Below are 17,628 nucleotides of genomic sequence, written 5' to 3' on the forward strand. Positions count from 1 at the left end.
TTTTTTTCTTTGAGCATTTTGCACACCTCATTCCAATTCTAGACTTGATCTGAAAGGGCTTGAGTATGAACTTTAACTTGTTGGCTATCCAATTTACTTGATGCAAAATTAAAAAAATCTTGCACTTCCAATGTTTTCTTTGGAATAATATAATAATATATGAAATATAATTTTGAAAATTTTTAGAGTACCTTGAGACACTACTTCAAATCCTTTTAGGTTAGTAAGACAGTAATAATGATTATTAGCTTATATGTTGCTAAAAAAGTTGCCTCTTGCTTCAAATGCACATGTGATTTATATGTGCCATACAATTTATTTGTGAACATTCATTCTTTGATGAACTACTAGATAATTCCATATTATAAATATTATCTAGAATTTGCAATAATATCAAAACATTTTTCTTTTTCTCTTTCACAAAAAATACTACTCCATTCAACCTAATATTTGGATGGCTATTCAATAATGTTTCAAACCACCCATTTATAGATCTTTTCATGGATAAAGTTTCAAATAATTTTATTGGTTTACAAGGACATTCTTCACTATTGTATGTTCTAGGTTGGGGATAGGGTATATATATATTTTCCTGTGATACTGCAAGTGATATCTAGTAGGAGCTATTTATCATTTGCTCTTGAGTAGGAAGTGCATTTTTTATTTTAACATTGTATTACTTTTCTTAATGAAAATAAAGAATATATAAATCCAAAGTAATGGTGTGAAAGCTAGTAATATCATTCTTTGAAGGAGGTGATTTCTTGGATATTTTTCCAACTAGAAAATCCTTGTACCATGGACAAATATAGGTGAATTAGCATATACTTTTAGACCTCTCTTCACTCATGGCTTCTAATTCTTATCTTCTTTCCTTTCATTATTTCAAAGTGGAATAGAGACTACCATGGTTTTGTATTTGCAACATTAGTTTCTTGCAACATATAGTATGATAAAAAAACTATGATCTAATCCAATGATATAAAATAATTGGCAAATAGGAAGACATGAATAACATTAAAATATGACTCTAAGTCCAAAAAGAAGTTATTTACTTTCCTCTCCTCACCCTTGAAAACTCCACTTTCTCCACCTTTCTATTACATAGATTTTACCAAAATCAGAAAGTTCAACATTCCTAGGAAAACTATTATATTCAGAATAAATGTGAAACAATCTCCCATCAATATTGCTCCATACAAGAGGAGAAAGATAAGAAGTTTCAAGAGAATGAAACCATTTTTTATTGCAATAAAAATTCATCTAAAGCATGGTTACTATTTCTGTAACCCATATCTAACAATCTGTAGTTTTTAACATATAATCAACTAGCTTTCCTTCATACTACAAGTAAAAATTTCTACCTATCTTTTGTTGTCTCTCAAGTGATTGTTGCATTTGGTGTAGACATAGTTGCCATCAAGTTACAAACTGCAAAACTATATATAGATGGAAATGCTTGACCACTAGGATATAACTAGCACTTCAATGTATTGTTAACTACCAAGTTAATCTATTAACTTTGGTGCAAATTTTTTTCTTAAGTATATCCCATTGGAGTCCAAATCCACAAAGGAAATTGGAGGAATAGTTTAATGGTACATGTATTGCAAATCATGTGTCATTCCTACAATAATTTTCATCTAGACATTCCATCCTAACTGTCATCCATCCCCATAATGAAGATACTCATAGTGAATCTTTTTGAAGCATACTAAAAGATAAAAATTTTAGTGATTTGTGCGTTGTTCTTACAATTTCTATAAAATAATTTTAAAAATGTGATGTATTTTACTAATTTTATGTTTCCATTGGGTATTAATACAATTTAAGGTTTTTAGTTTTCTGTAAAAGCATGTTGCCAAGGGCAAAGGTTGTATACACCTAAAATGGTTGAAACCCTTAGAGAACATAATAAATATAGCTATGCATATCAATTTATAAACTTCTAGTAAAGCACAAAGCTGAAGGAGACAAAGCATGTAACAAATAATGCAAAGTGGCATTATTGCATCTCTAGCAAGGCTCGAGCCAAAAGAAACAACAAATATGAAATATGTACTTATTATCTCTCAGTATATTGAAATTGCACTTAAGTATATGATTACTCATGATTTTATGTAAATCACTAATTAAGGTATGGAATAAGTACATATGTGGAGTTCTAATACACTAATACAACCCAAAAAGTCTTTGAGTATAGTATGTGGGTGTGTAAAATATAAAATATGTATGTGCGCAAAACAATCAAATATATCAATGATCCATATTATATAGAAGATCAAATGTTTGAAAGTTTTTTTTTTTCATATTTTAAAAAAAAATTTTCTATTTCTTTTTAGTTGTCCTTTTTGGAGGTCTTCTACTTGAAATTTGGAGCTAAAACTTTCATCAACCCCTAAAACTAGGCAGCCATAGGCTCACCATTTTAGGAATTGAAATTAGAATTTTAGTTCTTCTTCCCAATGTTGCAAGTAGTTTCAAAATTTGAGCTCTAGGTCAAAATTTATGACCCCGAAAAGTTGGGGTAATTAAACACCTAGTTTTGAATAGTTTTAGTTTAATTTTGTAATTTTTATTAATATAGCCACATAAAAAATTTAAATTCATGGCTATTGTGACTGTTGATATTCCACCAATGTATATATTATTTCAATTTCAATTAATAAGATGGATTTTGGTTTGCATACAACTCTTTCAAGTTTTGCAAGATTTTTCAGAACTTGAACATTAGTATCATAGGTATTTTGATTCACTAGATATCATGTTTGTAGGCCACTTCTGAAATTTAGATCAATCAATGAAATTGTTAAAAAATAACAATTTATATTATAATATTATAGTTTGAATCTTTGATAGTATGTGATGAAGGGTACTCCCCTTGGACACCAAAATAGATGCTCTGATTCACATGATGAGGAACTTGATGATGAACATGACGTAGGAAATAAAATTTAGGCTCCTGGTATCCAACCTTGTAGCAACTCTAAGAGAACACTGCCTAGTAGAAAAACTCCATGTGTCTACTCAATATTGGATGCCCATGTGATATAACAGTGTACAAATAATTGGTATCTAGATACAATTCCAAAACAAGAAGCCCCAGCTCCATAATGACTCACAATAAGACCTCAATCTAGTTGCACAAGTTGTAGTATAAATACAAACTAGTATCATCCAATTGCATTTATCAACTACCATAAAATCAATGAGAATTTCAAAAAGATATAAAGACTTAATTATGGTGTCTGAACCTAGATTGATCAATAGTATGTTAATGGATATTTGGTATACAAAAAAACTATACTTCCAACCCTTATTGCAAAATTAAACAAGATTAAATAGGGCACAATTCACCATGTATCAGCATATAGACAAGAAATAATATTTAAAATCAACACAGCATGAGATATGAATTCAAATTTGATATCTTCCAAACAAATTGTGAGGAATCAGTAGCTTACTAGAATGTTCGAACTTGACATATTTCATGTGTGCAAGGGTAAGGTGTTGAAATGAAATTGTTTAATGAAATGACTAGCACTTGAAGAAAGTGAATGGTTTTGTGTAGAAAATATCATGTCACTTCTGATAGTTAAAGTAATGCACATTGGCTGTTAGCATGACAAATAGTTAGAAGCCTGAGTAAAATAAACCATATGAAGAGGGTGTGACAAATGTAATGATATATGGACATTTGCTATGAGATAAGGTTGCAAATTGCATATAATCCATGGAATGAGTCACTTGGAGTGGTGAATATTTTTATGGAAAAACATGTCATCTATTCTTCCATTTGAAGCAATGGACATTAGTAGTAGTATGACAAATATAATGAGGCTTGAGTAAAATCAACCAAAGGATGTGAAGTGTCACTCTAGTAAATATTTGTGAAGTATAATTATCATTTTGATGTTGAAGAAAGAATATGTAACTTGGATAGAATAGAAATATTTGATGGCAATGCAAACCCAAATCCCATTAGCTCTTAGAAAAGAATAAATCAATAAAAAAAATATAGCTCACTATAGTATTTCCTAATCTATCTCTCCTTCCTCCACATCACCATTTATAGGTGTAGAATGGGTTTCCTCTTCCTCCTTTCATTGTAAATTATCATAAAAAAAGTCAATTTCTCTAAAGGATTCCCTTCATGTATTGGAAAGGATAAAAAACTATCTTGAAAGTGGCTAGGGCTAGTCTCTTCCCCAGAACTACTAAGATGATCAAACTGTTGTGAACCTCTGAGCATCTCTAGGTCCTTCAAAATTTGGGAGTTCTCATCAATTTCTATATTTTTCTCCATTTTTCATTGGTTAAGAAATCAATAAAATTATAGTATCAATTCTTCAATGTCCATCTATCTCTCTTTCTTGTTTTAGATACTTCATTCTCATTAATAATTCTATTTAGATGCATTACTATGGAAAACATATGAATGGTAATGTATTTGTAAAGGAATCATATGATAAAAAGTTGGATATTTAAAAAAAAATGCAACTAACTAATCAGAGTAAGAATTATGAGAATAGCTAAAGGTTTTAATTGAATGACATAACTTCAAGTGATGAAGAGGCTATTGCAGTAAACATTCAAAGTTATAATGAAAATAACCCTTTATAATACAATATTCTATATTGCTATGCTCTGTCAATTCTACCTTAGGTTTACTCTCTAAAGTCTCAGTTTTTGAAGTTTATGATGTGTGGAGTATTTGTCCAAATTTCTAATATTCTCATCCTAGATTTATTTCTATGGAGAAATTACTACATAGTTGTAAGGAACATGGGAAAACATTTGGTCCTTGATATGGTTCCACACAACTCTATAGGTGCTATGGTAAACATAGAGTTGTGCCTAGGCCCATGCTCTTATGTTAGCTTGATCATAGCCTTATGATTTCCCTTGCTATCTTGGAAGTCATATTGTGATAATAAAATGTATGAGAAATAATTTTATTGTAGAGAATAGGAGGTAGCCCTAAATCCTTCACATGGTTTCTTTTGACCCTCTACACTATGTATGATTCTTTGGTGATGTATCCAAATTGGTTTAAGTTCATGCCTTTACATGTGTTTTACTACTACCTCTATTTGTTCCAATGGCTATTACAAGTTTCTTAAAGGTTATATGGAGGAAATTTTATCATGTGGCATAAAAATATATATTTTAATTTCCTTTGGGATCTTGTAAACTTATTATTTAATTCATTTAGATGCATCACTATAGAAAAACATCTAAATGATATTCTATTTGCAAAGGAATCATATGATAGAAAGTTGAATATTTGAAACAAAATGTGACTAACCAATTAGTATAAGCATTACTAGATTAGTTGAAGGTTTTAATTGGGGAACATACATTCAAGCGATGAAGCAACTATTTTACTAAAAATCTAAAGTTATAATGAAAATATCTCTTTATAATATAAAATATTTATATTGTTAATATTATTAAGGATAAGTAGTTGTGGCATACTTAGCCTTAGTAGGTTTCTAACAAAAAATAAATAAACATAATACATACCAAAAAAGAATAACTAAAATAATAACTAGGCTATAGAGTCACTATGTCAATAGAACCAAAATTTCTAACCTTATTTCCTTTTTCTTGTTCATCCCCCTTACACCTCACTTTCTCTAGATCTCCTATATCACCCTAATGGATAGGAAATTTAAGAATAGTCATTCAAATTCATGAGAAGCAACCTACTTTGAAAAAGAACATTCAACCTTACTATGGACATTAACATCCAACGGAAATGAGTCGAACTGCCTAGTTGTGCGGAATGGAAGAATAAACCAGAGGTTTGGGATATCCTCAAGCATGGAAATTTTACTAGCTACATGGACAAACTTAAAGGAAATAATCTTACTATCATGCACCAGTTTGTAAAATCTTGGAAGGATGGCTCGATTTTGGTCAAAAATTAGAGGATGGAGGTTATAGTTGTGACCATTAAGTTGGGTTGGATTTGTATGGGATGAATTTGTATAGGGAAAGGAAGATATTGGACAAAGCAATTGATGATTTTGTTGAGACCAAATAGGAAAGAAACTGTCTGGTTAAGATAGGTACTTCTTACTTTAACCTAGCTTTTATGTCTCATCCGTCGCAATTTATTTTCTTTGTCATTATGGAATATTTAACTTTGGATGGTAGATATACCAAATTTTATGGTCATCACTTTGTGCTTACAAACCATTTTTGACATAATATTAGGGTAAATTTTCCTTCCTACCTATTGCAATCTCTTACCATTTCTACTCAAGCCATTTAGCATGAGCCAACTAGGGAACATGTATGCCATGAAGGGCTTATGGTTTTGATCATGAATGTGCTCAAATCTAAAAAAATCCAAAAACCAAGGAATTTTAAAGTGGAAGATCAAGATACTGAAGGGAGTATTTAAGAAAAAGGCTATGACTCTGATACACAAGATGAGGTTGAAGGAGGTCTAGCTAGCCCTAAAATTGGTTCCAATGGCAGTAATAAGAAAAAGAAGAAGAATATTGAGAAGGAAGATTTTGACCAGGAGAGGGAAAGTGATTTTGTTGAAGAAATTGTTCATGAGCACATAAAAAATAGGGGAGTTAGTAAAGGTAAAGGTAAGGGTTGTCTAGATGAGAGAGTGTATATGCATTCTGATGATGAGCCTTTGGCTCAACCCCTAGAGAGGAAAAGGAAGCTTGTGCAGTATCAGGTCGGCAAAAATGCTAAGAAAGTTAAAGATGATTCTGATGCTGATATTGATGAGCAGGGATCTAAATCTAAAGGGGGTGATAGTGGGTTAGCATTTTCTAAAGGTATGTTTGGCAACCTGGGAACTATTTAGAAGGACATTGGCATCTTAAAGCATAGAATCTTTCTGCTAAACAAGGAAATGGAAAAATTTTCCAAAATGGTGAGAGGGGAAAGAACCCTAGGACAACATATTGACAAGCTCTTGGAGGTCATAGGAAATGCTGAAGAAGTTAAAAATTCAATGCATAAGATTCCTATGTTGGAAGATAAATAGAGGCTTATGGACAAGGATATTAGTAGTGTCTAGGGGAAGGTGTCAAAACTTGAATCCAGACTAGGCAACATGGACAAATAGCTTAAGTAGATGGTGGAAAATGTTTCTACTTTCCTAAAGAAGAATGAGCTAGGTAAAGACTAGGATTCTCCCTTGGGGGCTGATTCTCAAAGACTAAGTATGTGTACCCGGGCCCATTCAAACAAGATTGAGGAAAGTAGTAGGAAAGAAAAGGTCAAAGCTACTGCTAAAACCATGCATTCTCTAGTGAACCAAGCTATGAATTTGATCTATACTCCTTAGCTAGTCGGTTGCTATTCCTTTCCTAGACTTTTCCTATTTTTTCCAGCACTATCCTCTATGACCTCTTTTTGTTGTTTGAGGTCTATTTCATGCTTGGTCTTGGTTTCTTTTCTCTATAGTTCTTTTCTCTTGCTTGTTTCTAGAACTCTATTTTTGTATAGGTTTCGAGTCCTTTAAAACCTACTTTTACTTAATCAAAACATCCAACACACTAATGGAAGAATATTTTTCTCAAAAAATGGTAATGCAACTACTCACCCACCCAATTCTCAGTCCTATCAACCAACTTAGTTAAGGGTTTTCTTGTGTGCTTTCAAATTTGTGTTAGTAAAATGATTCCTTAACAAGAATGATATATCATGTTTGGGAGACCTATCTCTCAAAAAAAATCAAAAAAAAATTGATACACTATAGAAACCACTCTTTTTGCATAATACAATCTGTAAATGGAATCAAATTTGTTGAGTAAGAGGTTACCCCAATCAAATCTAGAAATCTTGTAGGTTTTCATCGTTCAAATCTAGCTCTAAAAAGGGGACATTAGATTATGGTCAAATACATAATGTTTATGATAATTATGATGAACCATCTCAAGATCCATCAATGTATGGTTCTGGGGCTTATCCTATAATTGGGGTTATCAACAGGTGAAGCATAGCCATTTCCTACAAGACTTCACTAGTCAATTATTTCCTTTTGTTATATGTTTTTTTATGTAATTTATCATAAAAATATTATTTAGTTCTTTGTTACCATTATGAATTGGCACGACTTTCCCTATTACTAGGAATAACTTAATTATAGATCATTCATAAAAACTTTCTTTTCATGTGCCTTATTTTTATCAAATTTCTATATTTTATGTTGTTTTTAGAATAAGATTAAATAAATGTCAACATTAGGTATAATGAACACTTTTGGCACCCACTTGAGCATAAGGAAGAAGAAATGTTTGATCCTTTTACACCTCCATATGTTGAAAAGTGAATACTTCAATTGATTGTGTTTCATAGTTTTAAATAGATGTGATTTTTTAATGAGGTTTGATATTTTTATTTAATGAAAAGGTCTATTTTATTGACATAAATTGCATAATCATTTATATCTTTTTTTTTCTAAGAAGTTAGCACAAAAAATAATACTTGTGTGTGGTGAAAGTGCTCCTAGTGATATCTTATAAGAGTCCATTACTCCAATAATTTACATAGGTTTAATTAACATGAAATATAATTTTAAAATGCATTAATAGAAGAATTTAAAATTGTTGAATTGTTATTGATAAAAATTTAGGTTATTTTTTTTCATAGTAACTAAAATTTGTGTTCTTTTGGAAGTGTATATCATGTTACAATACCATGATCATGGTAGATCTAATGTTGGGAAGAAAAAATTGTCAATTTTTTGCATTATTCTTTAAAGGTTACTAGCTCAATGGAATAGAACTTGGTTTATATGTAGGAGGATGCTAGTTCAATTCCATTGTTCCCTAATATGACTAAATTTATAATTAGTTAAACTACCAACTAAACTACCATATATACTACCCCAAAAACTACCAAATGTACTACCAAATAAATTGCCAAATTAACTACCAAATATACTACCAAATCAAGTATCAAATATACTACCATATATACTACCCAAAAAAATACCAAATATACTACCAAATATACTACCAAATGTAACAAATAATTCACCAAGTAACAACAATAAATGACTAAATCAATGACCTAATCAATGATTAAAATAGTTTAGTCATAAACTTGGTTGGGAGATAAACTTATTGCAATAAAATAGCATTGGCCATGTGATCAAAATTAGTCACGTATCTACAATTTATAGTAGTTTATTTAGTAATATATTATTGTTTTTTTAATAGTGAAATGATTATAAAAGTAGAATACTTGTTCTTAACCAAATTTTGATACTAGATTTTAAATGTGAAATAAATACTATCATATGCTCATAATTTTAGGTAGAAATAAAAAATCCACGATGACATGAATTGTATAAGGTGAAGAAACTTGCCAAATGTCATTAGAGGTTCCTTTAGTCTAGAAAATCGCAATGAACTTATACCACATATTAATCTCTATTAGATTTATTCATTTTGTTTTGTGGACTTGTACCACCTATCACATAAAAATAGGAAATGGGAATATATATTGTGAAAGTGGTTGACATCATTGAATCCCCTATATGGGAATTAACCATAAATTTTAGTTTAAAATACACAAAATAAGAAAATAAAATTGAATATTAGATTCCTCAATAAAACAAGAAGATATTTTGTACACCAAATGATACAATTATACCTAAAAATAAATTATGACTATCAATGCCATAGAATGTCTCTATAAATGACCTAAAATGATGTCACAAAAGGCATGTTTTCATGGTGATTATTTTAACTTGATAGAATATGAAGGGTTAGGTAGGATAATATGGCTTGAACGCTTCAATCACATGATTTATCTCTACATAAATGCTTTGAAAGGAATAAAGTTATTATTGATTGATTGATAGATGGATGGATATCAATATGAAAAAGGTAATCTTTATTATACCGATTTGAATAGTTTCCAACACAAGAACCAAAAAGGGTTAACCACAACACAAAAACCTTGTTAAAATAAGGAGATCATTCTTCCATTATAAGCTGGGGCAAAATTTATGGGTAGGTAGTGTTTCACAAAATAATGAGTTATATATATCACCATGGGCCTTATGTCAGTCCCTATAACAACTAATTAGGTATGAAACATGAATCAAGTGTTAAACATGAAATGATAATTATTCAAATGGACTTGAAATCATTGTTAAATATTGTTATACACATAAAGGAAACATATAGTGAATTATTAATGCTAATGGGTTATAGAGGATCAAAATAAAAGAGATTAATAAAAGGTTCAAAACTACAATTAATGGTCCAAAATTTAAATTGACTCTATGAAGGCTATATATTTATTTATTTTTGAAATATATAAAAAAAAGTTTGTTAATACATGTAATAATGAGGAAGACACTATAATAGATAATGTAATGCCCCATTAAGGAACTTGACAGAACTAGGAAATAACCTATATTTATTTTTAGCATCTTTTTTAATATACAATATCCAACACATTCCTTAAAAATTTAATTCTTACATTGATTTCCTTTAATTATTTTAGCTTGATTAATCTAGTAAATTCTACCGCTAAGGTGTTGTTATCACATAAAGTATTAATTTAATTGCATTAATTAAATTAACTTTACTCCCTTCTAAAGATTTTAATTTCATGTACTTGCCTTAGTCATTTAATAATTAAATTAATTATTAAATCTCTTTTTACCTATTAGGGTTTCCTATTAGGTTTATTTTATCTCTTTCTATAAAGATTTATCTATTGTACTTTATTATTCATTTCTTTGGCTAATAATATAATCTTGCATATTGTTAGAGTAGAACTTGTGTAGTTTTCTTCTTTCTCTTCTTCTCTTTGGTAGGTTTTTTCATGAAAGTATTCTATGGGTTCTGCTATCATGCCTAAAATTCACAGAATAATCACATGGATTCTATTTATTTATTAATTTATTACTCAACTATGTTAAAACATGATACACTTAAAAGGTTAAGGAATGTTGAAAAAGGATAAAAAGTGAGTTTCAATTTCATATCATCAAGATGTAGAGTTAGTATTCCAACACACTACATAGGTTTGAAACCCTAAGTCCTAGTGCTATAGGAACACTTAGTTCAAGTAGGTTAAGTCAATTGATCTAAATTGTAGGTCCATGTCTACCAAGGTATACATCGTATTCAAGGATTATGTAGGGTTTCCAATCTCCTAAGTTGAATTGAGTTGGATAGGTTTAGTGTAGGTGACGCTTGATACACACGTTTCCTTTTCAATCATGAGGGTGGAAACATAACCCTTAATTGACACATTTGGGTTTTAACCCTATTTAATGGTTAAGGTAATCTTGCTTAATTATATTTCATTTCACAAAACTATTTCATCAATATCAAAAGTTTTATTAGGTTGCTATGATACCTTAAATTCATTTCATTATACAAGTTCAAGTCATTGGTGAGCTGGTTCTGCATCTTTAGGAAGCTAACCTATCACGTTAATACTTGATCTTGAATATTAACATAGCCTATCAGAACTTTCATGCCTAGAAAACTAGGGCAAAACACACCCGCAATTTTTTTTTTTTCAAAAGTTAAAACTTAAACTACTATAAGCTTGATATGCTTGTGCTCAATTTTAAACAAAGGTTCTCTACACTTCATCTAAATTTTATAATCTTCACATGTGAATTAAACATTGATTTAACTTTCTTCATAAATGAACTTGAGCTAATTTACAATATCAACAATCCCTAATTTAAAACTGAATTAGTACAACTACCTAAGAGATAATTATAAATTAAATTTGAATGAATGAAACCTAAACTAAAGCATACTATGACAATTAATATTTAACGTATCCATTAACTTACCAATCTTAACATCTCAATTGACAATTAACTCCACATACTTATACAATCTAATTAATTAATTTAATGTTCATTGTTAAAGTTGGTGTCTATAATAATTCAATAAATCTATATTTTAATTTGAACTTTATTTGAATTTTTGTAACTTTAAGTCCACATTAAAATCAATCTATAGAGCTCATAATAAGATAAGACTAATTAATGAATAATTAAAAATTGTATTAAATTACAATATTCAATTTACGTAAAAATTTTGTAAACAAAACTAATCTAATATCAACACCATTACCAACCTAAACGAATTATAACCTTACTTCCTAAAGCTAAGAAATATAATCTAAATATAGGTTTCAAGGTAATCCTTAATTCGAAATATAACAATCTAAACTTTATCCACAACTAAACTATCTTAGCTTAATTCACCACCATCTAAAACTAACATACTAACTATAAGAAACTTTATTAACTTAAGCTTACATTACATAAACTAATGTAAATCTAAGCTTAATTACATTTAAGCCACTTAACATTAAACAATTAACTAACTTAAATAAATCAAAAATTACTAAAACAAATGACTTAAATTTAAACCAAAAATGATAATCAACATTCAAACTTAAATTTAAATCTAACTTAAAACTGAAATATTTTAATTACACAACCTAACTAATTACTAATTAACTTACTAATCAAACATACATTCAAAAAAATGGAAATTATAACCTACACTACAATAAAATACCACTCTCATCTACAATAAACCTAAATCTACGCTATATCTAACATTAATAAACTACACATACTAACTAATATATATAACTATACTAACCAAAGAATATTATCACTTAACAATCCTAATACCTACTAACTAACAAGTAACCCACACACCATAACAAGATTTAAAAAAAAAACAAATGGAAACATATTATGCCAAAATACCCCACCCTCTAACCTAATACATACCCCACCCAGCACCCATCAAAGGCCTGCCCACGTGCTGCCCAAGCCTACGCGTTGCAGGACTGTCCCTTGTCCTTGCATGGGGGACAAGTCACACAGGGTCCTATGGATCTGAGAGGGCAGGGGGATTTACATTTTAAAGTTGTTTAATCAAATTCACCACCCTCCACAATGACAATGCATGACCCCACCCCATGTCATCACAGGGTTATGATGATGACTGGGGGAAAGTATAAAAGAGGGTCTGACACAATTTAAGTGTTAAATAAAAAAAAACTCATGCCTCCCTCCCATGTGATTTGACCCCTATACTAGCTGACAGGTGGTTGGGTTTTTTTCCTTTTTTAATTAATAAAATCTTCTATATGATTCAACTTCAATCATGCTTAAAATCTCTAAGAGCTATGGAATTAAATGCACAAAAGTTTTATAGTTGAGAGATGGAATTTAAAAGCATTAACATATATATATATATATATATATATATATATATATATATATAGAGAGAGAGAGAGAGAGAGAGAGACAGAGACAGAGAGAGAGAGAGAGAGAGAGAGAGAGAGATGCTTTATATTCAATCTTATTAAAGTAAATTATTTAATGAATTGACAATGATTTTTAATTTGTAATGCAAAGAAGAATATTTTATGGAATATTCTTTGTGACAGGGGGATTTTAAGGCTTCTCCATACATTTTCCAAAGAGGGTTTTTAGACCTGGAGATGCACAATTTGAAAACCAATTTCTTTGCCAAGTTCTAGCATGTTTTTTTTTTTTTTGCCAAGTCCATTGTTAGGCAAGATGAGTTTAGATATTTCTAGAGTTAATGTAGTTTCTATGAACAAGCACTCTAATGCAAAAGAATTCAAGGGATTATAATTCTCTTTCTACTATAGTGCATGTTAATTCAATCATCTAAAGGAAAGGTTGTATGTTTTATATATAGTCATCATAGCAAGGTATGCGTTCTTTCTTCTTTATTCAAATTCAAAGAAATTCAAGCCTCTTAATAAATTACTCTTGTTCTTAATGAATCTTATCAAGGAATTATGAACCAATATTCATAATTCAAAAAGGTGATGAATTAATCCTTATCAAATTTAATTGTATCACTATTGTAACTTAACAATGAAAGTGCTAGCTTGGTGATCACAATATAGGATTGATATTATAACATGTTAATGTTCAAAACATTGAATTGAAACTTCATCACATCCATTTTCCTTCCATTATCATAATTGGAACTCAGAATTTCCCAATTCAAAACATTAACTATCATTCTAATTTCTCACATATATATGCCAAAGTTTGGAAACACATGAGAGCATTGCAAGGAGAATTTCATAATCTTTTCTTTCCTCTATTATTCATCCTGGTTCAAGGCTCCATCGGAAAAGAACCAGTAAGAAAACCCAATGTCTTTGCCACTACATCAAAATCAATTACAACTTACAAAATATTACAATTCAATGAGTTTTCTTCAAGGCTTTCACAAGGGAACTTTTATCAAATGTCTTCATGCCATCAAGGGAAAACATGGAAGAGACAAGAACCAACATGGAGATAAACAACACAAGGAGATAAGCAAATTAAACATGCATTCCCACCCGGTTGCACAATAGGTCCAACAATGAACCAATATAGGGGAAAGGTGGATTTTCTCAATAGGAGAAGTCAATCACTATACCTTTGCTTACCCCTTTCGGGGCTAAAACTTCAAGAACTTCCATTCTTTCACAAGGCCCTTTCGAGGCTATATCCACAAAGATTTTAATTCTTTTCCACATTCAAGAATTCTCAATAACAACAAGGTATGGGATGACAAGTAGGGCCCCATACACCCTACCCTTTCTCCCTCCTCTCACCATGAGAGGAGACTCTACACTATTGAGGTCCAACTAAGGCCCTTTCCCCAAACATGGCCACTTCTTACCTATCCAAGGGTGAGTGTTGCTAAAAACATCCCCATGAAAATCTCTCTCAAAAAAATCAAAACATCAAGAAGGCATATGAATAACATCAAATAAAAACAAGATAAAATACCTCCCAAATCCACCCCCAACACACAAGCAAGAAATGCATAGCTACATAATGTCTGCAACATGATTCAAGCAAGATTCAAAACATGAACACACATAAAGAACCATTCATGGAGTGAAGAACTCCTACCTTCTTAAAAGAGTTACGACAATGGTGGTTTGAGAAGAGCTTCCCTTTCTTCCTTCAATCTTCAAGACTTCCTCCAAAACTAGAGGATTGGGTGACAAAACAAAACTCCTCCCAAGATGCCTCTAAGTATGGTCCTTAACTCCACTAGGCTACAGGTAACTAAATATGGGGGTTTGGTTTCACTAACCCAACTAAAGAACAACTCATTTTCGAAATCAACCTAAAATAGGGTTTTTGAGTGACCCTAAGAGGCTAATTGGTTGGAAAGTACCCCCACCCATACCCTTACCCATAGGGGTAATTAAATTTAATGTTTCTAAGCCTTTAAAGACTTATTAGGAACAATTAAAAGTTAGGAGAATAGTAAGATCAAATTACAACCTTTAAAGAATTACAATATAAGGTTAGTACAAAATTAACAAGTAATTTAGCTCCGCTTTTCCATTGAGTTGTCTTGGCTAATTTTCTTGCACACTCATTGAACACATCAGTAGGTCCAAAAACCACATGCATAATGTGAATTACATATTAAAGGAATTATATAAATTAAAGCATCCATTTCTTAATAAATAGTTGTTTATCTAATTCTACTCATATTTCTAACCTTTCGACTTGCATAACCAAATGTGTTAGTGTTGCATACATTTTCTTCATCCTTATACATATTTATAAGCATTAAATGACAAAATCCAATAACTGAAGTAAGCATAACACATCGTAAAATAGCTTAATAATCTTCAATGTATCCAACAATTTTCTGACATAACAAAGCATGAGTATCAAAATAATAATGTATCATCGGTGCTAGGATGGGTTGAGGCGAGGCCTGACATCCTCTGCCACTAGGCATGAACTTCCTCCTAGAGTTCATCAAAAAGATAAGGGTACTGTGCTCGCATCTATGCTACATCCTCCCAAGAAGTCATAACCTCATTGTAGCAATCCCACTGGACTCTAACCTGGTCCAACTCTCGACCTCGAAGTGCTAGGGTCTGTCGGGCAATAATACAGATGGGTTGTAGTGCTAACTGGCCATCCGACTCCACCTGCAAAGAATCCCAATCTATAATATGAGACTCATCATAAATGTATCCTCTAAGTATGGAAATGTGAAACACATCGTAGATGCATGACAAGCTAGGTGGTAGGGCTAAATGGTAGGCAACTGGTCCTATCCTCTCTAGGATCTCAAACGGTCTGACAAACCAGGGTGCAAACTTAGAGCCCTTTTTGAATCAAATTGAACTCTTATGTGGCCACACCCTCAAGAAAACTCTATCGCCAACCTGATACTCTTGATCTATCCTCTTCACATATGCATACTTCTTCTGTCGATCCTGTGCCTCTCTCAGGCGCTATCTAATCAGAGTCACCTGCTGCTCCATCTCCTTAACCAATTGAGGGTCAATAGATACTCGATCCTTGATCCTATCCCAACTCAACGGCATGCTACAAGGGCTTCCATACAAGGCCTCATAAGGCAGCATACCTATGGAAGAATGGTGCCCATTGTTAAAGGAAAACTCGAAAAGATGTAGGTATTCCTCCCACTTGACTTGATGGTCCATCATGTACATACGCAACATGTCCTCCAAAACTTGATTCACTCACACAGTCTGTCCATCGGTCTGAGGATGGTATGCTATACTAAAATTGAGCCTAGTGCCCAATGCCAATTGCAACTCTCTCCAAAAAGAAGAGGTGAACAAAGAGTACCTATCGGAGATGATCTTACAGGGAATGCCATGAAGTCTGACAATATCTCGTAGAAACACCTACGCTATGTTTCATGCTGTATATGTAGTATGCACAGAAGAGAAGTGGGAAACCTTGGTCAATGTGTTAACTGTCACCAAAATGGCATCATGGCGATGAGACGACAAGGGGAGACCAACAGTAAAGTCCATAGATATAACATCCCACTTCCACTCTACAATCTCATGACACTGAAGGAGCCCACCGGGATGTTGATGCTCTGCCTTCACCCTCTGACACTCAAAGCATCTCATAACTATGTTAGCAATATGCACTCTCATGCCTGGCCAGTGATATATCGATCTCAAATCTGCACATAACTTCTTAACACTGGGGTGCTCTGCATAAGGTGCTTTGTGAGCCTCAAGTATAATGAACTCACGCAATCCCCCAGTGAGGGGTACATAAATACATCCTCTATGGCACAAGAGTCCACTGGACTCCAAGGAATACTCTGAATACTTCCCTTCTAAGGGTCTCTGAGAATACACCACCTGACTAACCTCTAAATAAAGCTCATCCACTGGCAAGTGCTAAAGAATCCTTTCCCTCAAATCAGTACAAGTAGTCATAGATGATAGCTCATGGCGCCTTCTACTTAAGGCATCTGCAATTACATTCTCCTTCCCCTTGATGTAATGAACATTAAAATTGTACACACAAAGGAACTTCATCCACCTTCTCTGCCTAGCATTAAGGTTCGGCTATGTGAATATGTACTGTAAGCTCTGGTAGTTGGAATGAAGCTCAAATCTATGACCTAGTAGAAAGTGTCACCACCTCACTAAGGCATGAACTACTACAGCAAGCTCTAGGTCATGAGTAGGGTAGTTGAGTTCATGAGTCTTCAACTTCCTAGACTCAAAGGAAATGGGTCAGCCATCCTACATAAGGACTGCCCCTATACCATCCAAAGATGCATCAGTGCACACCAC

General features: G+C 32.0%; 1 pseudogene; it reads right to left on the reverse strand.

Moving 5' to 3' along the window:
- The window catches only part of LOC149561226 (GRAS family protein RAM1-like), a 107,854-nt pseudogene extending 91,468 nt beyond the window's left edge, over positions 1 to 16,386 (reverse strand).
- Between the last annotated feature and the right edge of the window lie 1,242 nt (positions 16,387 to 17,628).

The sequence above is a fragment of the Cupressus sempervirens genome, chromosome 4 (genome assembly GCF_028749045.1).
Source record: "Cupressus sempervirens isolate cs-2001-9-10 chromosome 4, ASM2874904v1, whole genome shotgun sequence".
Classification (NCBI taxonomy): domain Eukaryota; kingdom Viridiplantae; phylum Streptophyta; class Pinopsida; order Cupressales; family Cupressaceae; genus Cupressus; species Cupressus sempervirens.